The 16,067-nt window shown below is 32.8% G+C and overlaps 1 long non-coding RNA gene across 1 annotated transcript in view; it reads right to left on the bottom strand.

Moving 5' to 3' along the window:
* LOC129323191 (uncharacterized) overlaps positions 1-9,638 on the bottom strand; it is a 67,985-nt gene extending 58,347 nt beyond the window's left edge. Inside the window, exon 1 of the long non-coding RNA XR_008596381.1 lies at positions 9,082-9,638. This is a non-coding gene — a long non-coding RNA (uncharacterized LOC129323191). The remainder of the gene's footprint in view (positions 1-9,081) is intronic.
* Between the last annotated feature and the right edge of the window lie 6,429 nt (positions 9,639-16,067).

The following is a 16,067-nucleotide window of genomic DNA, read 5'->3' on the forward strand; positions in this document are numbered from 1 at the left end:
ACCCAAAGTACTTATTTCATCATAATTTCTCACTTAGTCTATATGTGCCATGGCAAATGGCACAATGAGATTTATTCTCACTACACATACTTACTTCAACCTAAAACACACTCCTCTCTCCCATATCTATTCATATAAAACACCAATAAGTCAAATCATCAACTAATCATTTGAATCTCCAATCCCACACTAGTTACTACTCTACCCTCATCTAACCACTAATCTCGAGATTAAAAAATTCAGGATGTTATAGTTCTTCCCTCCTTTTAAGAATTTTGTCCCCAAAATTCATAAAACACTTAAACACATACCTATGAAAATAGATAAGGATATTGTTGCCTCATCCTATCCTCTGTCTCCCAGGTAGCATCACCAGGAGCCATACCACACCATTAAATCTTAACTAATCGTATGGTTTTACTCCTTAATTGCTTCCCTTTTACATCTTTGATTTACTCTAACTCAACCTTATAGGTCAAATTCTCTTGAAGTTCAATCTTCTCTAGTTCTATCACATGTGAAGGATCAGGTTGGTACTTCTTAAGCTGCGACACATGAAATACTTCATGTACATCTAATAATTGTGGTGGCAAAGCAATCTTGTAGGAAACTAGTCCAATCCTTTCTAGAATCTCCGAAGGACCAAGGAATCTAGTCTACTTCTCTCAATTGTATCTATTCATACAACACACCAATGAGTTAAATTATCAATTAATCATCTGAATCTCTAATCCCACACTAATTACCACTTTACCCTTAACTAACCTCTAATCTCGAGATTAAGAAATTCAGGATGTTACACATTTTCCATTAGCTAAGTTTTCATATAATGATAGCTATCATTTCAGCATTTAGATGGCACCATACAAAGCTCTTTATGAAAGGAAGTGTAGATTGCCATTATGTTAGACTGAGTTGAGTGAATGAAGTATTGTAAGGTCAGATATTGCAGACTAAACTATGTAAAAGATTGAGTTGATATGGTAGAAATTATTCACAACTCAAAGTAGGCAAAAGAGTTATGCGAATCGACAAAGAAGACCATTGGAGTTTCTTATAGATGAACATATGTTTCTAAAGGTTATGCCAATAATGGGAATCGAGAGGTCAATTAGAGCAAAGAAATTAACTCCTAGATTTATGGATCTGTTTAAAGTTTTAAAGAGAATTAGGCTAGGCACCTATCGAGTTGCCTTACCTCCACAGTCATCTGGGATTTATAATGTATTTCACTTGTCTCAACTCAATAAATACTAACTAGATCCTTCTCATGTGATTGAGCTTGAAGCGGTGGAATTGCAAGAGAACATGACTTATAGAGCAAAACCAGAATGAATAGTAGATGTGAAAGATCAAAAGTTGAGGAATAAGACTATTCGACTGGTAAAGGTGTTTTGGAAGGGTATGACTCCTGGTGATGCAACTTAGGAGATAGAAGCCAAGATAAGGTAGTAATACCCTTAATTGTTCTCTTAAGTATAAGTGTGCTAGCAGTTATTTCAATTTTAGGGACAAAATTATTACAAAGAAGGGAGAAATGTAACATCTTGAATTTCTGATTCTTGCATTAATGCTAATTAAACGATAAATTAGTAATTTAATATGAGGCTAGGGTTTTGAATGCTAGAGTGTTATTTTGACTCTTTAGAATGTTATATGAACAAATATATGTGGAAGACGGCATTGCGAAGTAGAGTGTGGGAGCGTAGTGAGGAGTTTCCTTACTGTACCATGCGTCACAGCTCATCGTAAAAAATTTAAAGTCTAAATTCATGGCTTAGCTCATGAAAATAGAAGGAGAGATAGAGAAAGAAAGCACAAGCATGGAGGGGAAAGTATGCTCTACTAAGGTAATGAGTTTTGAGAGCAAGGACGACGTTTTCAACCTATTACTTATTAGGTAAGCCTTGTACCACCTTAACCTCTAATCCTACCTTATTTTCCTTTAGTTTAAACTAGTGAGAAATTGAATTTGAAAGTTTTAAGGAGATGATTTCTTACACTATAGTAATAGAAAGGTCCTTTAGAACTAAACTAGGACTTTGTGACTAGTTTAAGTTGAAATGATATAATTTGAAGCTGTAGGCTCAAGTTAACATAATTTAAAGAGAAAACTAAAAAGAATTTGATAGTGGGTGTGTTAATACCTGAGTTCAAAGGTTATCAAGTATAGAAGGTGGAAATGAACATGAATAGAGAAAATAATAATGATTTGGTACTTAATTACAATAATTGGCACTATTAGTCAATAGGGTAATTGACTTTGGGCGCCTTAATTGCATAGGTTTTCGTGTGCAACAAGTTGAATAACAACAGAAACTTGAGTGAGGTTGTGAAGCATAGGTAATGCGTTCTATTAGATAGAAGATTTGAAATAACCATATAATTTGTTATGTTCTTTAATTGTTATAACATGTAAAAGTAAGTGTGTGATTATAGTTTAATGTTTGAGAATATCCTGTGCATAGTTTTGCAAATGATTTTGCCATGAAAAGTGAATTTGATAAGTTTAATAAATAAATACTACTTTTGAACAAAAGGAATATATATATATATATATATATGTATGTATGTATTTATGTGTGCAAAGCATGTAAATGTGGAAAAGCAATGAAATGCATATGAAAAGCATGATCATAGGGGGCGGGAGTTTACCCAGGGCATGGTGGATATGTGTATGGAGATGCGAGTGAATAAATCCATATGTTCTAGCTAGTGCTATGGGATATCCATTGTAACATTATATTTGACCTAGTACTATAGGACATTCGATACAATATTATATTGAAAATGTTACTATATGACATCCAAGCAGTTGGGCAACTCTCTAATGCCTATTAGGGTGTGGTTAGGAGCTAATAATGCCTCTATCATAAGTGTGTGAGATGAGAGGAATCATAGTCTGGGGGTGGGATAGAATACTGATAGAACACATTTGTTACCCACTTTATTTATCAATTAGGACCATTTTATTAATAATTTATCACCTTCAAGTGCACACATTGCATTAGATTTGGAACTTTGCCTAAGTTTCTAGGTTCAGTACACTAGGGGCATTTTGGTCAAAAAAATGAACTTTTGAGAAAATGTACAAGAAAAATTAAAAAAGTACATTTGATGTCCAGTTGATGAATGGTGAAATTATATTTTTAAAATTTATTTTAGTTTGGGAGTAATTAAATAAAAAAGTCAACACTTTCTTAAGTGTCTTAGTTTGTCCTAGTTTTTGATTTGCCTTTGTGTGGAAATTTTTATATAATTTTGTGCAGCCTGAAACTTGGTTAATTTAATAAATTCTCCCTTCTAATTATGAATTTAATTCTGGACATGAATTAGATTTTATTATATCATATGCTATTTAATTGAATTATGTGATTTATGTGACATAGGTGGCATGTGACTTGTGCATCAATTAGGCAATTGAGGTCAACACTCTTTGAGGTCAATGGCTGATGGTTTGCACGTGAATTATGATTATTTTGAGGGGTTAAATCAGCTAAAATGATGTAGATGACACATGGGAAATTAGGCACACATTGGAATCATCTACAAACCAATAGGAAGTTGCCACCTTGCAAGTGTGACAAGGCTCCCATTTACGTTTTAATTTCTTTTTTTTTATTTTAATTAAGCTTCAGCTGATGGGAGACACCAAGGAGCACGCCATTTTAAGCCCTAAATGGGATCTAACACATATCTCATTCATCTTCCACATTCTCTCTCTCTCTCTTGTTCATAGTGTTCTTCATTTTCTCTCTTTTATTCTTCATTTTCCAGCACCCTAACCTCTATTTTCAGCCACCAAACCTCCACAAAACTCATACCATTCTTCTCCTCTCTTCATTTTCGTTCCATCCCTTTCATTTTCATAAGGATTGAAGCTCATTTCCATCATTCAAGAGCTATGGAGTTTGGCCTTCACAAACAATCACTAGGGTTCTTGAAGATGAAGGTTGGCTAAGTTTCTTTGTGGAATCCTAGAGAGATGAAGATGGAGGATGAGTCTTGAGCTTCAAATTGGCTAAGTTCTTTTGTTTCCTATCCTCTTCTCTTTTTACTAGATGGTTAGATTCCTTAATCTAGGGTTTAATCATCTTAGCTTATAAATTCTAATTTGAATTTGATGTTGATGTAAAGAGAGAGGATTGTTTCATTTTATTTCTTCTTTGGACAGCCATGACTGAATTTTGCCACTCTTTGTTTGGCACATAATCTTGTGTTTTTCAATTAGTGAATTTCTTGTATTAATATTGCATAATCTTATGGTGTTAATGCTTGTGTTGTTGAGTAGCTTGACATAATCTTGTGGTTGCTCAATTTATGTGTTTGACCATGGCTGTTGAGAGAGGATTTTGAGTGAATCACTTGGCTAATGTCTTCACCAATTGGTTAATTGAACTAGGGACTTTAATCTAAGACCTAGGAAGGTTAGCTAATTAGGTTAATTGGCTTAGGATAATTTTCTTAAGTTATGACAGCTTTAGTCAAGAGAAAAGGGAAGCTAAACTTAGCCTAATCATGAGATGATAATGAGTCCAAAATCAACTAATCTCTAGGGTTCCATTATTGTGAAAAGGGAAGTTCATTTCACTCACTTTCACTAGCATTTTAATTACTTGTATATTAGGTAATTAGCTAGGTAACTAAATCCATATAAACTTTAGTTGATTTATTTCACTAGATAACTTTCAATTAGACTTAAAACCATTCCTTGGGAGATGACCTAGGGTTGGCCCTATATTTCATTAGGGTTAGCTTTAGTATAATTTTGAGGATAAGCGACTAATTTCCTATCAAATACCTTTGGCCATGTATTTGTACCATTGAATTTGTGCTCAAGTCACTTTGTAATTGATCCAGGAGAGCCCATAGTTTTTTATCAGGGAGCTTTAGAGGTTTGGTAGATAGGTGATCATGCTATTATTGTGATTATGTTAAAACACTTTGAAAAAAGGAAATTCTATATTTACTTTTGATATATAAGCCACTACTGTGGACTTTAACATGGTTATTAGTGTTAATGATCACTAAATGAACTATATTAGTGACTGAAATTTTGATCTTATCCGTAATTATTTACATTTTTTAGGTTTTGGTAGTAGTAGTGCAAGGGGAAAAGAACTAGGCCGAAAATAGAGATTTCCCTAGAAAGCTCTTTGTAAGAATTAGTGTAATGACTTAAAAATATAAGTTGTGTTTTTGTGTGTGTGTATATATGTATAAGTTGTCATAGGATTTCAGTATATGTGCATACTGTTGTGAATGTTTATGTGTTTGGTGGATTTTGGTACCCTAGCCCATTGTGTGTTTGTGTGTATGGTGATAATGATTGTATGGGCTAGTAGATGAGTATATATAGGTATAAAAGTGAATTATGTGTGTTATGTGTAAAGTTGGCCAAATTTGATGGATTGAAGTGAGATAATGTGAATATGCCCAAGTTTATGTGAAATAGGTAGTTGATGGCCAATTGTGTGTATGGGTGTGATATTATGAATTAAATTGCTCAATTAGGTGTGAATTGTCCATTTAGATGTGGTCAAAGCCCTAAAAGCGGCTGATGACTTGTTGTTTCAAATGGTGATATTCAAGTGATGAATTTTGACTTAAAATAATCAAAATGCACTTGGGTGTTCAATTTTTGAATAGAATGTTGGATTGAAATGAAACTATTGTCATTGGTTAGATTATGTAACAACCTTCGTGTGGGTGTTTGAATTACCTCAATTAGATATCGGATGTAAAAATGGAGCACATTCAAAGTTCGCACCAAAAACTGCTATTTGACAGCAAAATCTGGTGTGTGCGCCATAGCGCATGTATCCACATGCTATGGTGCATGGCATAAAGCGTGATGCTAGTGTCTCTGTACTACATATTGGGCATATGTAGCACAAGCTGTGGTACATGGCTCACTTTTTAAGCAAATTCTGATGTTTTGAAATGTTTTCTTTTGAGATTTACCTATTCCTGATTAAATGCTTCTACTGTGTGTTGACTAGAATAACTTAAATCCTTTTTATAAAGAAATTTTCAAAAATTTACTTTGGGATCCAAAAACTTTCAAAGATGTTTTAAATTGATTGAGTAGATTGCATGGAAGGTTGAATGGTAATGTCAGTAAAGGTATTACATTATGTCTACTAATTAGTTTAACTATTTATAAGTGAATGCTAGTGTGAATCATGATTGAAATTGTTATTATGTTTGGAATTGCATGTTTTAAATGAGTTTTAGCATAAACAAGGATTTGATTACAAATTAAAATGATTTTCAAATGTTTATTTAAAGTAAGTTGTTGTATAAATATGTGTGGATGTGACCATATGCGTGCAACGTAATGTCCCCTATCTGACCTTAATAAACTCATGAACACTTAACAAACATAGGTAGTTAGAAGTGTTCAACCTTTTGAACCCTACCAATTAATGAACAATATTAAAATATAGAAATTATTCCTTAGAAAACTAGGATCCCAAAAATATTTATTTAAAACAATTGAAATCATGCAATAACATGTATTTATGTATAATGGAAGCATTTAGGAATGCATAAATACTATGCACCCAAAAATAGTGGCAAAATAGTAATTTTTGCCTAAAAAGACAATGCACTGCGGCTTATGCTATATGCACTATGACATGTTGTCACGCTCTAAAAATTAAGCGTGACCGGCATGGGATAAATGTACAAACACACATCCCTTAAGCCTCGGTCAATACAATTTTTTTTTTAATTCATTTGAAGTAGGATTGAAAATTATAGTAACATTTTTCATATAAATAAATATTCCTAAACTTTCTGTAAAGATTTTGACAAAATTTTCCTCTGTAAATAAAACCTTCTGAATCTCTACAATAACCACTTACAGACAAATTAATAATATAACATTTTACTTCTCAACAACAGATAATCGATATAAATTTACAAACCAGAATTACATCTATAATTAATGTGGAGCACATAAACTTAGTCTCAAAATATAGCACCTAATTGAATATATACATCAAACGAAAATACGATCTCACAATAAATATTCACCCAGTTCAGTGACAAGCCTTTCAATAATTCGCAGGAGATTTAATATCAGCTAATGAATCTGAGACCAAAAATATTTTCTAGTGAATAGTATCCCTAAAAATAAAATTTAAAAGAGTAAAAATAATAAACTCAAATGATTATTAAAATAATTGACAAAGTGATAACTCAATCTATTAAACTTCATGAGCCAATAAATTTTAATCATAACCATAAAATCAAGTAAACTGGAATTGCTTTATTCACTCATGCCTGAAGAAAACAAGTTATTCAAATATAAATCAAAGTAACACACTTACTAATTGAATTCATTGAAATTTCAAATACACCAATTAATAATAAAAACTTTAGAATTTTGAGGACTTAACAGAACAGGTAACAAACGTGGACACACAGTCCACGAGGGTAAATAATCAAACGCGGCTTATGCCACGAAAACAAACGTGGACACGCAATCCAAGAGGGTAAGTAACCAAACGCAGCCGAAGCCACGAAACAAACATGGACACCCAGTCCACGAGGGTAATACTAACCAAACATGGCTCACAGCCACGAAATCAAACGTGAGTACAATGCTCACGAATAACCATCCCTCTATTCCACGTGCGTTGGCTATCGCACGGGGCTAGCACCTCCTATAAACACCCTGCTAGCTAGGTGTACCATGGTGCACCAAGGGCTAACGGAACTGCCATTAGCAACTAGTGTTCTGTATAAAGTCCCTATTAAATTCATTTTCAAACATGTAAGAAAATTATCACTTTCAAGATATAGTTCTCATTCTCAAAATCGAACTCGCATGAATCATTTCAAATCTCAAAGCTTGCCAGAATAATATTTCATATCTAATGTACAAGCTTGTATTAGTTGAGTAACTAAGAATTCCCAGAGTAAAATAAACAAAGATGCCTTCATCAATCTTGAAAAATATATTTCGTAAAGAAAATACATGCATATACCATAATTTAATTAACCTTCATTATCATTCTATAATTTCCAAAACCAAATAATTTAATCAACAAAGTACTTAGTAATCGTCATAGTTGTTAGAAATGATTTATATAAAAATGTAATATTTTTTTTAAAAATAGATTACTTTTACTGATAAAATAATGGGGGTGCTATTCACATACCCGTTGAAGTTTCAAATTTCTCAAGATATTTTTCTTTTAATCCATGTCAAGTTCCTTTTCTTCCACACACCCTATAAGAATATAAATAAATGAATTTTTTTAACATAATTCCAAATCAACCATCATCATTTAAAATTACAAAACCAACATCATATTTAGAGTTGATCTAAGTGTTATCATTAATATCACTAATCCTTACCAATTTGTTTTAATCAAAATCATCCATTCATAACAATATAGCTTCCATACTAACATACTTCTCCCACCAAACATTATCCTTCATACTTATAACCTTTCCCATTCTTGAGGTAAACATTTTTCTCATAGATTTTGCACCAATTACTTTAGGTGCATAAATTCTAATTATTTGAGTTATATGTCCAAGCTACTCTCTTCCCATCTTTCCTTAATAGTTTCTCTAGCCATATTCAATCTAATTTAGATTTATTTAATTTCAAAAATTATGACTCACACACTCACATGTATATACACATATTTTATCTTACTTTAGAATGGACTTCCAGCTCAAATTTGAGTCCTCTTCCTCCTATAACAGCAGCGACAGAGAGCATGCATAAATAGTATCATCATTTTTTTTAACTCCAATCACCCACATACAGTCACGGATAGCAACAGGGGAATCAGGTTTTGCTACTTTAATCATCGGTTTACATATATACAAATCAAAAAGAACCTAAAGGTTAAGCTTCCTCACACACAGCCACAACATAACACGTTAACCCTCTGTAGCCTCATGCGCGCCCACAGCAATAGAAGAATAAAAATCCGTACTTACACATAGAGCAACGACAACAACATAAAGAAGAATAATTTTTCTTTTAACTTCAATCATCTACTCGCACTCTTACTCACACAAGCTTACGAAGAAGGAAGGCTCAAGAATTCTCACCTCGATTTAGCTAGCTTGAACGGTGGCAGACCGACAGAGGAGGAGAAGAGATTCTTGAACGCTGAACAGGGGAGAGGAAAACAGCACTATCACCACGCACAGAAAAGGAAGGAAGACTAGTTTCAACAGCACCAATACAAGTTCACAGCAACAACCCATCAGCTGCGATGCTTTGTGACCTCTTATCCCAGAACCACACGGACAGCATAGCAGACAAAGAAATAACAGACACAGGGAATATGGAACGATGACGAAGATGATGAAGTTTACAGATGAAATGGGGGGAAAAGGACTTGCAAGTAGAACCTTCCAGCTTCAACGACTTCGACCCTCATCCTAGCCACAACTCAGACGCGAATGACACAAGGAGAGCAGCGGACGAAGGAAAGTAAAAAAAATAGAGATGGGAGGTGTGACGATGAACATGAATATTTGAGAGCAACCATGAGCCTCCTTAGACAACGGTAATGGTAAGGAATGAAGAAGGCAGAGATGAGTCAGTGATGACAGAGAAACGAGGAGCGTCAATCATCCAAATTCTAGATTCTTCTCGCTCCCTCTATACTCTGATGCACCGACAGTCAAATAAGAAAGAGAAGAAAGAGAAAATTATATCTGGTCAAGGGAGGTTATATTGGTAATTCTACAAAGGAAAAATTACAAAAAGGACCCCTTTTTTTAATTCTTGAGTTATTACACATGTGGTACAAAGCCATGAGTTCTACTTTTGTGTTGTGGACCATGGCATGTCACCGTACACTATGGCACACATAATAATTTTTCTATTAGCATGACAGGTCACTAACACGAACTTCCAATGTGCATTATTTTCACTAGAGTGATTCAAACTTCCACATGAAGCTTATTTCAAAATCCAGGCATTGACACATATTTTACCTCAATCTAATATTTCTTTTGAAAATAAAATATCTGAATGTAAAATGACCATTTTATATCATTTTCAATCACCTTAACATTCTAAAATCAAGCCTTGCATCATTAGCCACTTCCAAGGGCTTGACCCATCCAATAGGACACTTGTCACCTAATTGACCACACACATCATCAATAATACAAGCATACATAATTTTGGCCAATCAATTGCCCTTTTCACCCAGTATGGCCTTGTGCATTTGTGCACAAATACCATATTCACTTAGCCAAAATTCATATAAACACTTCAAAACACATAATTGTGCAAGTAGCCTAGCCCTTATGATCTTATTTCATATGTATTTACACACACACACACACAAACACAAACATACATGCACGCACACATCCAAATTTAGCCGCAAATATGCCCTTTACACACATGCATGGCTATTTTCACACTTCTTTGTACATTTCACACACACGGCTAAATTCTACATCACATTAAACGCTTAAACATTTCAAGGCTAAGACACACACATACACAAGTGCATTCATTACAATACATGCATGCATTCCTATGAAAACTTTTAAAAAAACACTCACACACACACATAAAATATATACTTACATCAATACCAATTCATTACACAAAACTCGATGGCAATTATAGTCCCCTTATTCTTGGCCTGTTTCTTTCCCTTGTCTGCTACTAGTCTTAAAACTTGTAAAATATTAACTGTAAGGTGAGATAAATCAAGCTAATTCAAAACTATCTTTTAAAGAGAATAACCATAAATAAGTAATTATTACTTTATCTTTTCCAATCTCAAAGTATATATAATATATATATATATCCACTTTCCACCAAGTCATTTTCACATAATATGATCATCCTAATCATCCATCCTCCGTACATTTCAAATTGAATTTGTAGGTAACCTTGACCATTTCTTGAAGGATTTAGTCCTTGTCTTACCTTTCATAGGTGAACTACTAGGCTAAAATGTTCTATCCTACTTCAGGACCATGAATTCTTCCTTTGCAAAAACTAAGGGTGTAAAATCTTGATTATCATCCTGAACTTTACTTACACATCCACACCTTAACTTACAACATAATACAATATCAGAGATATAGCTCTTAATTTATTTTTAAAATGCGGGATCCTAACTTCTTAGAAAATATGTTCAATAAAAAGGGCATATGAAAGTGTAAATGCCATTCCTAAAACTCAAAGAATCAACAATTATTTTTTTAAAAAATAAGGTCATGCACCATAGTTCACACCACATGCACAATGGCATGTTGCATAGACTAATGTGCCCTAGTTTTGTATCATGTGTCATAGCTTAAACATCATGCGCTGCAACGCATGTATCCAATTCTACTATCATAGTAGATTTCTAATACAAACTTTCACCACGTGCCATTTTTACATCCGATGTTTGATTGGAGTGATTCAAGTGCCCACACAAAGCTTATCACATAATCTATCTAATGAAATAAGTTTGGACACGATCTGATGGTCCAATCTTAAATTGGACACTCAAGTGTAAAAAGCTTCTTTTTCTTTCAAAAATTAACACCCTAAGTGTTCAATTATCACACCTTTTCTTATCAAACTATTTTGGCCCTTGAACCAAGTCTAAAAGAACTAAATACACTTGATTGACATATCAAATCATATATACCACATTTTTGACCTCTTGTGAACAGTATATTTTGTCCAAATATTTTTTACATTTAACAAAAATAATAATAAATTCAACTAAAAAATATAAAAATATAAAAATAAAATTTAATCATTTTGAGGATTATATTTTCAAAATAAAAATATATTTAATTAATAGGGTTTAATTTTATTTTAACCTAGATAATCTTTTGTTGGTTCAGATTTTATTTCTTTTAGTTTGTTAAAATAACCAAAAAAATATAAAAATATAACAAATAAAATTTAATCCTTTTTAGGATTATATTTTAAAATAATAATAATAATAAATAAAGAAGATAAGTAAATTTAATTGGTCTTTTGAATCAATTTTAAAAATAAAAAAATATATCTTGATTAAATCTTGAAAAATCTCTCTTATTATCTCAACAATTCAGAGACAATAGCAATCAAATTAGTGAGAGTTAAAATAAAAAAACAAGAGAGAAAGGATATTCTTAGTCCATTCAAATTAAATTTTCCTTCCTAACTAATTTCTAAAAATTACCTTTTAAAAAAATCTTTAAAAAAATAATAAAATACATAGGGTGAGTGAAACGCTGATCTCTGCAGCGTTTTACCCAGCCTTGGTCTCTTTTTCTCATGCGAGTACATACACTGACAAAAAGAGAGCAGATGAGAGGGAGAGCAGATGAAACCCAAAAAACACAAAGCACAAAGCAGAGAAGAAAATGCCAGTTACGTAGATCAAGCCACAAGCAAAGAGTAAAAGGAGAAACTAAGGATGAAAAGTCAAACGAAGAAAGCAAGCAGAGGCGCACACGAAAAATACGAAGATGCAAAGCACCATACCTTTCGGCCGGATGCATGAACAGAAAAAAATAGAGAAGTAGAGATAGAATAGACATGCAGCATACTTTCGACCAGAGATCAGCTGAAAACACAGAAAAAAAAAAAGAGAGGAGGGAAAGAGCTCACGTAAATCTAGAGAAAGAGCACCACACTTTTTGGCCAAAAATGAAGAAGGTAAAAAGAAGAGAAACAAAAAGAGAAGACGCACATGCAGATGCAAAGAGCAAGCCGTTTGGCCACACAGTAGAGACGCATGAGCAGAAGAGAAACACAGAGAGCAAAGGACACAAACGAAAATGCAGAAGAAAAAGAGAGAGAGAGAGAGAGAGAGAGAAAAGAGTAGGTGCATACACAGAAGAGTAGGCCACACAAAAGTGCAGGGAAAGATAGAGAAAGCAGACTCACATACGTACATGCAGACAAAAAACTCAGAGAAAAAAAGAAGGAGACGTGCACGATAAGAGGAAGAGGGAGCTTCAGCAATAAAACAGAGCATTCATGCAAAGAGAAAGAGGAGGGTGACGAGAGAGAAAAGAAGGGGGCTGGAGAAGTTTCTCTACACAAAAATAAAGAACGAGGCTGCATCTTGCATGTAGTATAAAGATTGGCACTTTGGTTCAAAAGTGGGAGTTGGGTGCCAACTGTGACAGCTGAACATTCAAACTCTGCCTTCCATTATTGGCTCTCCCTTCTCCTTCATTCCTTCTACACATCTTCTTTTGGTATGCAAGAGTTGTTTCCATCATTGTAAGAGGTTTGATTTGCTAGTTCTTTATCCCTCCTCTGCTCTGCTATTAGTATGCTTTACTCGTCTTTATTTTGTCTCGTCCCTATTATAATTCTTGCAATAGATATATGTGTAAGTTTTTGTTATAAAACTGATCCTTGATGGTAATTCCTTGTATTTGAAATAAGGAGATTTAGAAGTTTTGAAAGTTTAAGTATGGATAAGGAATATTTAGGAAGATATTTAAAGAGGAAGTAGCTTTGTATCATTGTGTTTTCTTCCTCTAAGTTATGTTGCATATCTTAAATATGCTCTAACATGTGTTTATTTGCTTTCACATGCGAGGTTGATTTAGTTATAATACTTTCCCATGATGTTTTTGATTCAAACATTTGAAAAATTATTGTTGAGCTAAGTGATAAGTTAGATTTAAGTTTGTCTTTTAGCATAAAGGAGTATTAATCAACCTAAGTTCAATTTTTATTTCTTTGTTTCTTAAAGACATACACTAGTTGGCGTTTAATTTTCATTTGAGATTAATTGAGTAATTGTTGAAGATAATTTTGATTTTAAATGTCATCATTTTCATATGGAGATTTTAAATGTGTGGTTAAATGAACAATTTTATTCTTATTATTTCCCAAATATAATCAATTAAAATATTTGAATGGTATTATGAGAGATTTAAAGAATCTTCATAGATATTCAGTTTAATCACCTCATTGTGAAGGATAATAAGTCCTCGCAGATGTCGTGGTTATTAATTTGTATAATAAGTAAATAAATAGATATTGTAAATAATAATATAATAAATGCTTTTTTTTCTTTAATTATTAATTAATTAAATTAAGGTATTTAAATTATAATCATACTTAGATGGTTAGATCCTCTTGTCACATGAGATTAAAAAAAATCTTCACAAACATTTAGGATAATCCTTTTATCGTGTGAGTTAATAAGACTATGCTGATATAACGATTATAATTTTTATCATATTTTTTGTCATCGTTGGCACATTGAATAAATTTTCAATATATAAAAATTATTAAAATAAAATATTGTGTAAATAATCTAAGATTTCATATTGTAAGGAAAATATAGAATTTTAAAAGGCATTAAGATCATTTAAATGTCCACGAGTAACAATAAGTCTCTGTAAGCACATTAGAAACTTTCTCTTTTAAACTACTTTTCTATGTTGACAAAGTGAATCTTCAAAATAAGAGAAAGTATAACAACAAAAATATTTTCAAAATATAAAATGGGAATAAGAAAGTAAAACTAAATTATTTTTGCAAATTAAAATGCAACAATTCACATCTTATAAAATTGTTTTGTTTGCAATTGGTAAGTTATTTTCATTTAACTTTGTCTTTTTTATGAAAATTATAAATAAAAAAAACCATTAACACTAGTCTTTATCCCGAACTATGTGGACTTTAATCCCTATTGCAGGATACGTAGGTCTCAAAGTCTAATTTTGAGTCAAGTCCTCCCTTATAAATAAATAAATATTTCTCACTTAATTATTATCATTTTTTAAAATATGTGAATAAGAAAGGGATAATTAAAAGAATTTTAAAGCCATATTAATTTAGCACAATGAACTTTAGGTAATCGTTCTCATGAATGGGTATTGTGGGGTGCCTAACACCTTTTCCACACTCAATTAACTCCTGAACATATTTTCTGATTTTGTAGACCATCCTTATTCTCCTTTAAACGATTTCTCAAGATTTTTCTCAAAATTTTGGTAGCAACTCCCTTTAATTCGATCTTTTTTTAAGGCTAGAACCTCCACTCTCTCGCATCGTCCACGTTGTATTTTCAGGTGCAACACCTCTCAATCCCATATTACTCACTTGTGGTCTTACATGAGGCAATGCACACAACCATACAAACACAAATGTACTTATTCCACTTTCAACCATCCGACTTCCACATATGGGGCTAAGCCTTATCATATGGTCTGAAATCACAATTCACTTAACTTACATACAAATGGGACTAAGCCTCACCATTTAGTCAAATTTCACATAAATACACATTTTCACATAACAATTTCACTTTCATTACTAGTGAAATAAGTTATGCAACACAACATAAACTTACTTGAATAGCATCAAGGCCTACCCATGTATTCACCACTATGATACACTTGGTGAGAAGCAACATCATTTATCTAATCAATCTATACATAATACTACAAATCACTACAAACACATTTACAAACTTGCTTGAATAGCATCTAGGCTTGCCTATATATTTACCACTATAATATACTTGACAAGATACATTACAAAATACACAAGTAAGTTCTCAAACAACATAACCACATATACACATAAACATACATATATGCATTCTAGTTGGCAACAAAACTTTTTAAACACAAATATACATTCATTAATATTAAGGTAGTTATACCACAGCCAAATGGAGCTAATCTCTCCTTGCTTCCTTTCCTAGCATCCTAGAGCTCTTTTCACCTATGCACAAAAGGTATAGGAGTGAGACATATGTCCTAGTAACTTGGATAAACCATAAATACCAATTAGTAAGTAAAATCAATAACAAGAGATAAAGTAGCATCATTTTTAATAAAACGATATAAATAGGCATATACATGATATCTTTCTCAATTATCCACTATGCTTATGCACTCTCGGTTCCCCCTAGTAGAGCAAGCTTAATGCTTGGACCAAGACTTTCAGCCTTTACATGAAATAGGGCCCACCTAAATTACTGTGTCAGACCAAGTATCATAATATAGGTGGCCTCTTAAGTCCCCATTAGTAGAGCACACTCAATGCTTGGACTTTTAAGACTTCCTAACCTTACACAGTATAAGGCCACCACCCC

Source organism: Prosopis cineraria, unplaced genomic scaffold (genome assembly GCF_029017545.1).
Source record: "Prosopis cineraria cultivar Desert tree isolate PC_DT_omini unplaced genomic scaffold, ASM2901754v1 PC1, whole genome shotgun sequence".
Taxonomy (NCBI): Eukaryota; Viridiplantae; Streptophyta; class Magnoliopsida; order Fabales; family Fabaceae; genus Prosopis; species Prosopis cineraria.